The sequence below is a fragment of the Pan paniscus genome, chromosome 14 (assembly GCF_029289425.2).
Source record: "Pan paniscus chromosome 14, NHGRI_mPanPan1-v2.0_pri, whole genome shotgun sequence".
Lineage (NCBI taxonomy): Eukaryota > Metazoa > Chordata > Mammalia > Primates > Hominidae > Pan > Pan paniscus.
In genome coordinates this window covers 106,146,139-106,160,220 of record NC_073263.2, presented here as the reverse complement: position 1 = coordinate 106,160,220, position 14,082 = coordinate 106,146,139, and positions in this window count along the sequence as shown.

Sequence of the window (14,082 nt, the reverse complement as noted above, 5' to 3'; positions counted from 1 at the left end):
ATGCTAGGATCTTAGTTCCAATTTGTTTTACAAACTTGCCTGATAGGCAATATTGTCCCTATTTTGCTGGGAAAAGAAATTGAGGATTTGGAAGGTTAAGTAGCTTGTCTAAGACCGCTCAGCTGACATACTGTATGGAAGACTACATGTACCTGAAAATTCTAAACTCTCCCTTATGCAATGCTAAATTTCTTTTAATATGGGCAGGTAGGAAAAACTATTAAATTAAAATGAGTGGTCAGTAGCTGTCAAAATAACAAAAATAGATCGAGTCAATGAAAGGCTGAGAAGAAAGTTTTGGTTTCAGAATATCGATTTATGACTTCAGTTTGATGTAGTGTTGTAGAAATAGGGATTAAAGTAAAAGAAGAAAAAAGAGGAACTAAGATCTATTTCTTGCCTGACATTTTCTATGCAGCCCTTTACACGTACCATCTCATCTAAATATCTCAAACACTCTTCAAGGCTGGAGTTTACTGTCTAGGTTAACAAATGAGGGAATTAAAGGGCAAGCAGGATGAAGTTAAGTGGAAGTGCACATAGCTAGGAAGAATTTGTACATTTTTCTAAATAAAAGTTACTGGATTCCCAGAGAACGCATACACTTTCCACTGTAGATGTATGCAAACATTCTTTCTTATTTACAAAATAAATTATCTAATTAATTTATTTGCATATTCTCAGTAAATACTCCAAATCATGCAATCAAATATATCTGTGTCTAGTCAGGTTTGGGTTGGAATGAGGGAAAAATGACAAAAGCAAAATACAACCTACAGAAAATGAAAATGATGCTTTTAAGGTTATAACATTTCTTCCTTTTTATTTGTTTATTTATTTATTTATTTTATTTTTTTGAGACAAAGGCTGCCTCTATCGCCTAGGCTGGACTGCAGTGTAACCTGCATTCTATTCGGCTCACTGTAACCTTCACCTCCCAGGCTCAAGCCATACTCCCTCAGCCTCCCAAATAGCTGGGATAACAGGCGTGTGTCACCATGCCTGACTAGTTTTTTGTTGTATTTTTTGTAAAGCTGAGGTTTCACCATGTTGCCTAGGCTGGTCTGAAACTCATGAGCTCAAGCGATCCTCCACCCTTGGCTTTCCAAATTGTTGTGATTGCAAGCATGAGCTACCACACCTGGCCAATTTCTTAATATGATTTTAGCTATATCAAATTAAGCCAACCAATCAATCACTCTCCACATTATGATATTTTTGATATTAAAACGTATCAAACAGGAATAGAGTATCTCCTTTATTTCAGGCACACTTCAGCCATTTTTTAACTTAATTATCTGAGTTAGGGTTCATCAATATAATATTACTGAAGATGAAACTGTGGCTTAGAAATTGAGTTGAAGCTGCTGCTAAGTAGTAGAAATTAAACTTTTAACCCAAATCTTGTGTTTTTAATTCTTTTTCATGTTCTCTACATAATAAAAAATAAAATATTATACCAACTCTATCTCCATCATGAGCCTTCTGAATTGGCCATTTCTCCTGAACTGCTTCTATTGATGTGTTGCTTCGCGACTGCAGGCAGATTCAAGACTTCGGACTTTCATATTTTTATTTCTGTATTTGTGGGAAGTAGAACTGATTTAAAAATCTATAATTTTCACTTACATAAATCAGAAAACAGGCAATGTATTTTAATAAGTTTAAAAGTAATGCTTAGGCCTTCTGCGACTCACAGGCTTCCTCACTCTCAGGGCCAGAATCCTTATGAAGGACATTGACGCCTGCAGTGTGGCTGTGACATAGATTTAAAACAACAACCACCACCAACTCTGAGTGTTCAGTGGGTTTAAATATCCTCAATTACCTATAAAAGTGACTGTTTCATGTATTTTTTTGTTTGTGAAATATGCCTGTAAGGCTAGGCTTTTTAAACAATTACTACTGTAAAAATCACGTCTGAATGAGTTCTTTACCACTGCTCAGTTTTTTTATTATGCCTTTCTTGAGCAAATAGACACCTCATGTAATTTTTTAAATAAAAAGTATCAAATTTGCTGATATATAACAGGTGCAGTATGCAGGATTTGAAAGAGATGCAATGAATTAAATTCAGGAGTTAATTTGCATGGAAAGGTCTATATAATGAGAAATTCTGACTCGAATTGTAGTTGTGGTAGCAGTAAGCATTTCCGTAATTCCTTATGTTATTTCAGGTATGTGATTTTTATCAAAGACAATTATAAAACACAGAATCATTGAACTATCAGTGAAAATACATTTCATTTAAAAAATATTTATGATGATTAAGATGTAGATTGTAAACACACACACACACACACACACACGTTTAGTGACAAGAGCATTCAGATTGAAAAAAGTGACTTTTCCAAGTAGCATGGTAAAACTTAGACCCAATGTATCCTCTTCTGTAGTCCAGAATCCTTTTCCCAGCCACAAGTTTCTGAATTAAAATTACGGTATTCAGGAATTTTCCTGTGGGCCATAGAAAATTAATCCATGTCTGAAAGATATTTTAACTATAAATGCCAGAAAGAATGCTAAATTAGTCACCATAATCTATTTAAGTTACTTCAAATACTAGAACATTTTCTTTAATACGACTTAAGCAGAATAAAGGAAATAATTCCACTACATATTTACATCTTTCCATGTCAAAGTTCTTAAAGCTTGGATTTTTATAAGGCCTTCCTAATGAGTTCATTATTTTGTTTATTCTGCTCATAAAAAGCCTGATATGACCATGATATTTGCATTGCTAATACCCGTCAGGAGTTGGTTCCTTTGCTTTTTCTGCTCCGAGACAAAACTAATTGAGATCAAAGTCCATTTGGGGAAGAAAATCAGTCCAAACTGGCCAATAAAGGGAATGATGGGGATCATTGGGCCAGCTTCCTCAGCAAGGAGTTCAAGACCTGGGGTGAAGCCAATAAAACAAATAAGACATATGCTCAGAAAAATATATCAGAATCAAATTACCAAAGCAAAGAAAGAAGCCTAGAAGAAACGAGTTAGTCGGGGTGCAAGAAGCACCGGCTTCATACTCTGAAACTACAGGAAGGGGCAAGTGAATTAGCATTGCCCACATAGAAGAAAATGCCCATGGCTTTATCATACATAAGTTCCCAAATTTAGTGGATAAAGAATCCCCTAGAGGAATAAATACTTATTTATTCAGTTCTCATTTATCATGTCCCAGGGATAGGAACTACAAAAAGCTGGTATGGGGAGGAATAATTCAGTTAGTAATGTGGCCAGGCACAGCAGCAGCCCAAGGGGAAGATTGTCCATTTACATTTCCACACCAAGGGCCAGGAAAGCCTTCTGGGTGAGGTAATGCTTAGTTCCATCTTGAAAGATCATAGTTATATTCCAGATAGGTAAAGGTAGAAGCAGCATGTCAAAGAGATTGGGGCTTGAAGGCATTCATGCACTCTACAGAAGTCCAAATAGTTCATTAAGGCTGTAACCAATAATCAACGGATGTTTGTGACTGTCAAGAAAGCCATGTAGTGAACTGCATGTCAGATGTACAATAACTGATTTAATCCTGCCTCCTTCCCTTAGTAGCTGTGTGACTTTGGAAGGCTCTATAAACTCTGTTCCTCTCTGTAAAATGGAAATACTACTAGAACCTGCCCCGTAGAGTTGCTATGAAGGTTAAATGAGCTAATGCTTGCAAAGTATGAGAAACTCTTAGCTCAAAGTCAATACCATCTAAATGTTCTCACCTAAATATGATGGGCAAAATTCTCATGATAAATGTGTTACTAGCGATGTTTTTCTTTAATGCCCATTAAATACATCTGGGTCTTACAGAAATGCTTATTGAAATTTCTTTTGCTCATTCAATGGCTAGATCAGTTTATCATCTGTTCTATTGTTAATTTTTATTTCAGTAGGACCTTGTTTTTTAAAAGGATGATTTTTTTTTAGAATGTGCCTTCTCACTTCTGAATTTCTGCCATTTTATTAGAATTATAGTAACATGCACACTATTATTGAATGCCAGCTTCCTAAAATTACGGAAACAGCCTGTTGATAAGTCGGGGTTAAGTTTATTGCTTACTGCCAGAAGGTAGAGGAGCAACTCAGCAGACCTTTGATGGAGTGTCTGGGGCAGAAAGGTGAAGTTGAAATTTACATAAATTTGAGGTTTAGTTTTAAATTGGGGCTTCAAGGCAGGCCTGATTAGGAGTGGGTGAGGAGTAACATACAACCATTTGAGGACTAATGGAAACAGCAAAGCAACAATTTTGGAGGCAAGAGATTCAAATGATCTTAGGATCCACACTGTCTACTGATCTTTTCACTGGGGAGTTGATGGAAAGGTTTTGTAATGAGCCATTTATTGGAATATCTTCTGAAGTAGTACAGCCATGTTAAAATTATGAGTGAATTATGTGGGAGTAGATCTCTTTGTATGTGACCTAGATGTGTATGAAGGTAGATTGTTTGGCTTATTATCTATCAATCAAAACATTTCTCTCAGTTTGAGTTTTGAGAAGCCATTTGTTGCTATGGTTGAGAGAATGAATCCTGAAGCCAGAGTGCTGGCTTTAAATCTAGGCTTCTTCATTTACCTGCTGCATCTAGACAAAGTACTTAACCTCTTTGTGCCACTGCTTCCACACTTGCAAGAGGAAAAAGTTATAATAGTGTTTAGACATGAATTGTTATGACCATTGAGGAAATCCATATGGATAGTGCCCTTAAAATAATGCTTGGTATGTAATGAGTATTCAATAAAAAAGTTATTATCGATCTAAAATTAAAGGCTAGGGTAGTATGTTTTACGTTATAAATTTTTAGTTACTGACCCCAAATTAAAGAACATACAATTATCTTATTATTTTGTCCAATGTACATTAAAAATCATTACTTAATGAACCAGCCAGAGCAAGAAGTACAAATGTAAAATGTAAATATAAATTATTCGCTCACCTAAAAAAATTGCAATCTCCCAAATCCTTTAAATGTGAGAATTTTGAAAATTTCTGTCTGCAGCTACCTATTCTTTTTATTCCAAATTATCTCCACTCCAGGTAAGATTTTTGATCTCTCTGTTCACAAGTCTGAACACATTTAGGATATCCCTAAATGTCTTAGGTATCTACTCAATCCAATACCCTCCTTACTTGTCGTATAACCTTGTTCAAGGTTTTTATACCTTCTCTTATGATCCTTATCTCAATTTCTGCCTTATTCTCCCACTTCATACACTTGAAATTATATTTAAGTCCTCCTAGCTCTCACTTGGCCTTTGCCTACCAGGCTTCCCTGAAGCTGTCTACAGACTTGCTAACTCATATTGGCTCTCGTGGTCTTTCCCTGACTCTGTCCCTACGGCCATCATCTGGGGTCAGATGCTTATCGTCTCTTACATGAACAATTTCAATTGCTTTGCAGTGGTTTCCCTGGATACAATCTATTGCTTTTTGTATCCTTCACACTGCTGCCAGATTTTTCTTAATAACATACAGATCATATCGAGTCACTGATCTGCTCAAAGAACGCTAATGACTCAGCGTGGCTGATGGGCTGAAGGTCACAGTGATATTCTGTGTTCTGCAACACTTGGCTCTAACCCCAGGACCCAGACCCAGACACAGCCTCCTTCTGTCCTTTACTTATTTCCTTGGACTATGCAATGACTTCCCCCACAGGTGTGCCCTTGCTCAGCTGCCCTCAAAAGAAGTGATGCATTTACCTGCCTTTTCTATATTTGAATGTCCTGCTTGTTTCTCCTCGTGAAGACCTCCCTTCTTTCACTAGTTCATAAAATAATTTCCTCCCCTACTTCCTCAAAACTACAGGCAGATCTAGGTTTGTAAAAGTTCTTAGAATTTTTGAAGTCCTGGAAAAGAAAACAATTAAAAAGTACAAGTAAAAATGTGGGTTTGTAAGTGATATGGTTTGGATCTGTGTCCCCACTCAAATCTCATCTCAAATTGTAATCCCCACATGTCCAGGGAAGGACCTGGTGGGAGGTAATTGGATCATGAGGGCAGCTTACCCCGTGCTGTTCTCATGATAATGAGGGAATTTTCATGAGATCTGATGGTTTAAAAGTGGCAATTTCCCCTTTTCTCTCTCTCTTCTGCTGCCCTGTGAAGAAGATGCCAGCTTCCCCTTCATCTTCTGCTGTGATTTTGTTTCCTGAGGCCTCCCAGCCCTGCAGAACTCTGAGTCTTTCCTTTATAAATTACCCAGTCTCAGGTAGTATCTTTACAGCAGTGTGAAAATGGACTAATATAGTAAGTATTTATTTAAATGGTGTATTAGTCTGTTTTCATACTGCTGATAGACATACCCCAGACTGGGCAATTTACAAAAGAAAGAGGTTTAATTGGATTTACAGTTCCACATGGCTGAGGAAAGCCTCACAGTCATGGCAGAAGGCAAGGAGGAGCAAGTCCTGTCTTACATGGATGGCAATGGGCAAAGAGGGAATGAGGAAGACACAAAAGTGGAAACCCCTGATAAAAACATCAGATATCATGAGACTTGTTCATTACCATGAGGACAGTATTGAGGAAACTGCCTCCATGATTCAGTTACCTCCCACCAGGAGTTATCTGGTGATAATTCCCACCAGGGAATTATCAGAGTACAATTCAAGATGAGATTTGGGTGGGGACACAGAGCTAAATCACATCAAATGAGGAAATAAATATCTTTTTTTAAAAAAAGCTGTCAAAAGAACAAAAATTACAAACTATGTTATATTAGGTAATACTTTATTACTGAATTTCCTGTTGGATTTCTATAATACTAATGATTTTATAATTGTATTTTATATAGAGAGTAGAAATGTAATTTAGCAATATCCTCAGCATGATTTGTCAAAATGTTTCAGATGGTTGATAGTTTAGAATTTCCTTTAGCTTATAAATTTAATGGTTAAAAGCATAAATGATTACACAATTACTGTCAAATTTGGAGAATTTCTACCGCTTTTCTGTTATATAGAGGCTATACAATTGGGAAGAATTTTCCATAGACTAGCTTCTGCCTCTCTATATGATAAGGAGTTATCCCACTACTGCACACATGCTTTTGGGGGGCTCCATGCTTTAGGAAACACAGGATACTATATAATCCCTCTACCACACATGTGTGTCACTACCCTCTGTGAGTGCCGTGTAACAGTGGAATACATTTCTATACAAGAATGACTAGCAGTAAGTTAACACTACATAGAAGAAAATGCAAACAACATAACCATATCCAAATAACTGCAATTAAATGTACATCTGACCCAACTTCCTCTTAGCTGACTCCTACTACTGTCCCTGGCCACTGCAAAATCACCCAAATGAAAGGTCATTATGTAGAGGGGAAAACTGATTGGAAAAGATAATTAATTACAACAATTGCTGCTCTAGTTGCTTACCTTCTTACCAGGAATCCCATTCAGGTAAGGGGCCCAAAGGTAAGTTCAGCTTATTTTCTTTCACATCATTAATGGACTGATGACAGATTAATTTAATTCTAATAGAACCTTTTTTATGCTACTTTGCATTGCATTTTTTTTTTTTAAACAGGGTCTCACTGTGTCACCCAAGCTGGAGTGCAATGGCGTGATCTTGGCTCACTGCAACCTCCACCTCCCAGGTTCAAGAAGATTCTCATGCCTCAGCCTCCCAAGTTGGGATAACAGGCGTACGCCACCATGCCTGGCTATTTTTTTTGTATTTTTTGTAGACACAGGGTTTCTCCATGTTGGCCAGGCTGGTCTCAAACTCCTGTCCTCAAGGATTCCACCAGCCTGGGTTGTATTTTATACATGTATTGTCCACATGCACTTTATGAACTTTGTTGTGTATGTCTAATTCTCTGCTGTATTAATAAGTACAGGTAATAAGTCTTCATTATCTTTGTATCCTTTATGGTAGTAGTATGCAGGTGATGTACAACAATTATTTGATTTAAGTGAAATCAGTTTCAAAATAGCCAAGAGTCATATTGAAAATTATATCTTTTCATTCCTTGCACATTGGAATGAGGTCATAGCTAGAGTAGTAGAAGCTAAAATTAATTTTAGGTATTTCCATATTAAAAAAACTAATTAGCTTTTGTAGGATTAATTCATGCAACAGAAAGAATATATCAAAATTATTATGATATTTTATACATAAAAGTAACTATCAAAGAAAGGCAAAGAAGAAAAATGTCTATGAAAATAGGTGAATAATTAAAAGATCACAGTTCCATATAATAATGGTAATAAAATGACAGGATCTAAAACTACAATATTTCTTTCAGGGAAATTACACATTAATGATATTTACATATAGATGAACCATATGAAATTGCAAATATTTTTCTGATTTTAACAGATAAAAATGTCAATTTCATACAATTCAACCCAATGCATTCATGTTTGTTTTTCAGGTTTCAGTTATAAGAATCAGGAAAAAAAAGTAACTTTTTTTTAAACAGTCCTCAAATTGCTTTCTGAAATATCATAGAATGTGTAATATAAGTACTCACAGAGTGGTTATATTTCATTTAGCCATATTTACTGTGAAGAGACAAAGCAAATCCACCAGCGTACTTATTTCCTACATATAATTCTCTATACTTTTACATAATGGGCAATTTATGTGTATGATATTAAATCAATGCTAGAATACAAGATCTAGATTGGGGCTTTTTGTAGATACAGTGGAAAAACACATAACCTGCCAGAGGTTATATCTCTAGATAACGTATTTTTTCTCCAGAAATGCACACCCCTCATACAGCATATGCTGTACTCAGCTTCAGCAGCATAACCTTCATTTTTCTCTACCATGTGCTCCCAAAGGCACAAGTCCTTTCTTTCCAATCAGTACTAAGCTTTATTTTATGCAAAATATTAACAATTTACATGAGACATCATTACTAAAATGCTTTAAAAATGAGAGAAAAAAGTCTTTGTTCTGATTAAGAAGGTAAGATATGTATGTTGTAGAAAATTTGGAAAATAAAAGAAGCACAAAAAAGGTGTGGGGTAGAAATCCATAGTTACCTTGTTGTTCTGAGATATCTCATGGTTAGATCCCCCATTTTGATCTCAAACCTGTCAATAATTTTTCTATGTCTATATAAATAAGTTATGAATTGAATTTTTAAAATTTTAATAACTCTATTGCTATATAATTTGTTTAAAATATAATTTATTCATTTTAAGCGTATAATTCAATGACTTTTAGCATATTCACGGATCTGCACAGTCATCATCACAGTCAGTTTTAGAACATCATTATCATCTCAAGAAGAAACACTGTACACTTTGCCTATCACCCTTTTACCCCTCATCCCTCTTCCAGCCCTAAGAGACCAAGGCTCTGCTGTCTGTCTCTTTGAACTTTCGTATCGATGAAATCACAGCATATGTGTTTTGTGACTGGCTTCTTTGACTTAGCCTGATGTTTTCAAGGTTCATCCATGTTGTAGCGTCTACCAGAACTTCATTCCTTTTTATGGCCAAATAACATTCAGCTGTCTGTATATACCAAGAATGTTTACTCATTAATCTATTGAAGGTCATTGGAGTTATTTTCATGTTTTGGCCACAATGAGGAATGCTGCAATAAACATTCCTATGCCAGCTTCTTTATGGCATCTGTCTCCATTTCTCTTGGTATATTCCCATGAGTGGAGTCACTGGGACATAAGGAAATTTTATGTTTAATTATTTGAGAAACCATCAGACTGTTTTCCTTGTGTTACACGAAGTATAGAACACTAATACAACAGGTGTCATTTGAGGTAACCTCTTGAGACCATTTCTCAGAGCTACCTGTTAAGGGAGATAGCAACACAAAAGAGCTTTGCCCCTACTCCTCAAGAAACGTCAGCTGAGCTGGGAAGAAATCACTTCTTTCTTCCCAACACTTGCATAATGTCGTCACTCTTTATATTTTCTATAGGCTTTTCCTTTGTCTCCATGGTGTTATATATATATTTTTGCTTATATTTGTGCTTTTCTGTATCCCATCTGTCCCTACTCCATAACTCTAGCACCTGAAGCTCAATATTCTTGAGGGGATAGATACCGTTATAATGTTAATGAGATAGGTAAAAGGAGAAAACAAAAGTAGTTAATTTCAGAAAAAAAGAAACCTTTAAGGAAAACTTTACAAATGAAAGATTAATTTATTGAACTATAGTAGTATACAAAAGCTAAACTGACAGTAAATAGGAAAGAATATTCCATGGACTTTAAAACAGATTAGGAAAATATATGCAAGTAATTGATGGACTCACAGCAGAGACTCTGTTCAGGGATTACTCTTAGAAAAACAAAAATGCCTATTTACCTATCCCTGGGCAATTTGCCTTCGAAGACTGGCCCTTGAAGGGAGGACTGGCTTAGGTAGGGGGAGCCCTGGGCCCCTTACCTCCACTGGGCCAACTCCGAAGGGTCTCTCAGGTCCAAAGCTCTTCTTATAATTCACTCAGTGCTTGGTTCCAACTACACTGAAGTTTGACATGATCTTCACCCCAATCCTGCTTCCCTCACCCTCCATAGAGAGTGTTTTCTCTCATGCTCCCCAGTAAAACTCCTGAGCTCAAGGCTGAGAACCGGAGAATATCTTTCCTGGGCACCTCATTGATGCCTGGAAAGGACAGAGTGCCACTACAAAGGCCCACCTAGCTCACCCACTGTGGTAGGCAGGAGAATCCTAATCCCTTGGAAATGGGAATTAACTGCATTCCGTGGCAAAGAGGAATTCAGGGTGCAGATGAAATTGGTTTCTAATCAGGTGCCTTAATATAAGAAGGGTATGTTGAATTATACAGGTGAGCTCAGCATAACCCAAAGCATCCTTTAATGCAGGAGAGAGAGGCAGGGGACGGAGAAAAGCAAGACAGCCAGCAGCTTGAGAAGGATTTAACCTGATATATCTGGCTTTGAAATGGAAAACAAAGGGGCTAGCAAGTAAGGAACGTTAGCAGCCTCTAAAAGCTGGGAAAGGAAAGGAAACAGATTCTCCCCTATAGCATCCAAAAGAAGCACAGCCTCACCAACACCTTGATTTTCCCCAGTTGTGACCAATTTCAGACTTTTGACCTCTAGAAATGTAAGAGAATAATGTTATTATAGTAGCGATAGGAAACTAGTACACTTTCTTCCCTTCCTTCAATAACACACTGTGTTTTAAGCCAGTCATTGTTTACATAACTTCCATCAGGGGCCTGCATCTTTCTCAAAAAAGAAAATCATGCCTTTCTTATATTTGACCCTGGTGCTACAACACAGCTCAGTTATTCGAGGTAGACAGCAAAATCTAATTATGTTTATATAAAGAAAATACTGATAAAATGATCTCTGCTTTTCACACCAATATAGTAAGTAGCCCATAGTAATTTATGAAATACTATAACCCTCTTTTCCTTAGCATTAGACTGCCTAGAAAATAATTTCTACTTTTCCTATGCATGGAAGTTTTGGCCTAAGTTTCATATGTACAAGACAGGTAATCCCCAGGTACTGTTTTGATGTTAACCCCCAAAAGATGCTTCTGACAAATTGTTCTTAAATAACTCTAATCATTACATGAGGCTATTTGCTGCTCTCTTGGAAAATCCATTTCAGTTAACATCGGAATTGAATTATAAAATTGTACCCTTGATAAAGCAGAATTGTATTAAATACATTTTTGTTTGAAATTTTCAGTTTATGTGTTATTCCTAGGCATCTTGTATTTATATTATGCTAAATTTCACAACCTGACTAATTTTCTCACTCTCTCAACCCTGCTCTGATCAGTATGGTGAAACAATTATAAAAGTAAAACTATATGACATCAGGTTTAAAATAGAATGCAAAGAAAAACTAAAATTACATGTTTAAAAAGGCAGTATCTCCCCTTGAACAATCGGAAATTCTTACCATCATTAGAAAAAATAAAAGTTATAGTGTAAGCAACTTGTCATAAATTCGAATAATTTTTGTCACTTACAAAACATGTTTCTTGCTATTTTATGGAACAGATGAAGCAGGGAATAATTAATCTTAGCATCATGCCATTGGCAGTTTCAGAAGTAGACACAACAGAAAATGTCTGAGTAGCCAATACTTTGGGGATAATTCAAAACAGCCATTAATATCTGCTTCACATAATGGTGTGAAAACAGTAGGCATGTTACCTCGTGCAAAAAAAATGAAAAGGTGAGAGGCAATGAGGGTGGATTAATCTTCTGTGGTAAAATCTGGCACCTTCTTTATGGACTCAGTTCATTCACCAAGACATTCCGAAATCGCTTCTGGGCCACGCCGTGTCTCCTTCTATTTGGTTATATTAAGCAAAATATATACAGACTTGCAGAATGTAAACCATCAATTAATAGGATGGCTTTGTAAATATCATCTACTCCCAAGCAGCATTGAGTTGGAAATAATTGACATGAGAGAACAAAAACTAAAAGGGTCAGATTGTTACATCACATTAAGTCTAACAGTTTATCTCAAACAAGTCGTAAAGGTCACACAGTGACGTGAGTACGTCCCATGACACACAGTGGTAGGTACCAGGTAATATTTTGTGCCAGTCACCATAGAGCTTATATGAAAAAATCTAAATTAATATCTTGTGCCCAAATCCAACATTCCAATGGAGAGGTAAGGAAAGAAAGGGCAGCAGTGGCCCAGGTAAGGGAGACCCATCTGTGGCCACCATAGCTCCACCGTCTCTCACTGTGGGTAATGGCTGTGACTCAGTTTTGCCTTCTGTCATTCGTAAGCTGCCTGCTTTCTGTGTCTGCCTATCCATCTGTGCAAATGGATTCAGTGTGATTTTAAATCTGTCTGAAAATGAAATTCAGTTGCAAGGTAAGAACTGTTAATAGAAGTGAACAAATGGAATAAAAAGGTGTTGATGTGGTAAATTTTAAGCCTAGTTTACACAACCATCCTGTTTTAATAGGAAATTAACCTACACCTGCTATAATTCTCATAGGTGCCTTCCTGGGGCTAGTTTACCTGTGAATCAGGAAACTGCTATGGCCTTATGCAAAACCAGATGAAACTGAAGTTATAGTCAGGGTGACAGAATTGCTGGTAGGTGCTAGGCTATACGTCTTTTGCCTTTTTCAACTCAAAGAGCATACTGTTGAGGAGCGTTTCCTCTCTCATAGAAAATTACATTGATTTCAAGCACAAAGGGAAGCTCGCCCTTATTTTGTAGAAATTTCTTAGAAAGTATCTTTGCAGGATGAGCTGCAGTTATGCAGGATTTCAGCTGTGTATCCACTACCATCTCGGCTGAATTATACTAGAATTTCTTTCCAAAATGATGGTGAGTAGTTGCAATATGATTCGAGCACAGAAAGTGATAAGGTTAAAGACCCATCACTTTTATTATAAGGAAGAAACAGAGAGAGAATAAAATGTTTTCCTATAAGACTGGCTGCCTAAAACAAACTTTTATTAGATTAAAAAAAAATTAAACAATTTAGCAACTACTTGCTTACACGGGCATGATTCATATACCTGTGCTTCTTAAAACAGCAAGACACATGTTTTCTATTGACAAAATTACTTGAATTTATGAGAGATTGCTTCCACTATGACTTTCATTTTTTAATAATAAAATTAAGATTCAGTGGTTCAAAGAAAGAGAATGCTTTTTAAAACAGTATTTCTAGTTTTATAATGCCTTACATTTTAAACCTGATTTTACTTTGTTAAGTTACCCCACAAACTTTATGGAAGCTAACAAACCTACTTTGCTGGCATAACAAACAACTCAATGAACCTTACACATTTTTACTTTTGAAAGTGCACATTTTTTAGATCTTATAAATAAAATGAATATTGACATTTAAAAGAGCAGCAGGAGCTATGTTTGATTGTGCAGATGAGCACCAAAATGAATATTTAATGTGGTGTCCACTTAGGATACTCTAAATATAATTACTGGCATTTGTCCAGCTAAAGAAAAAAAGAGTGGGGGAGGAAACAACATACTGCTTATTTTAATTAGGTGAAATGATGTGGTTCAATAAAGCATGACAGCCTGCATAATGAAAGGAGAGGCCCATGTTTATGGGAGAATTATGGGTGACAAAAATGTTGGCAGTGTGCATGGTTTACCGAGGCAGTTG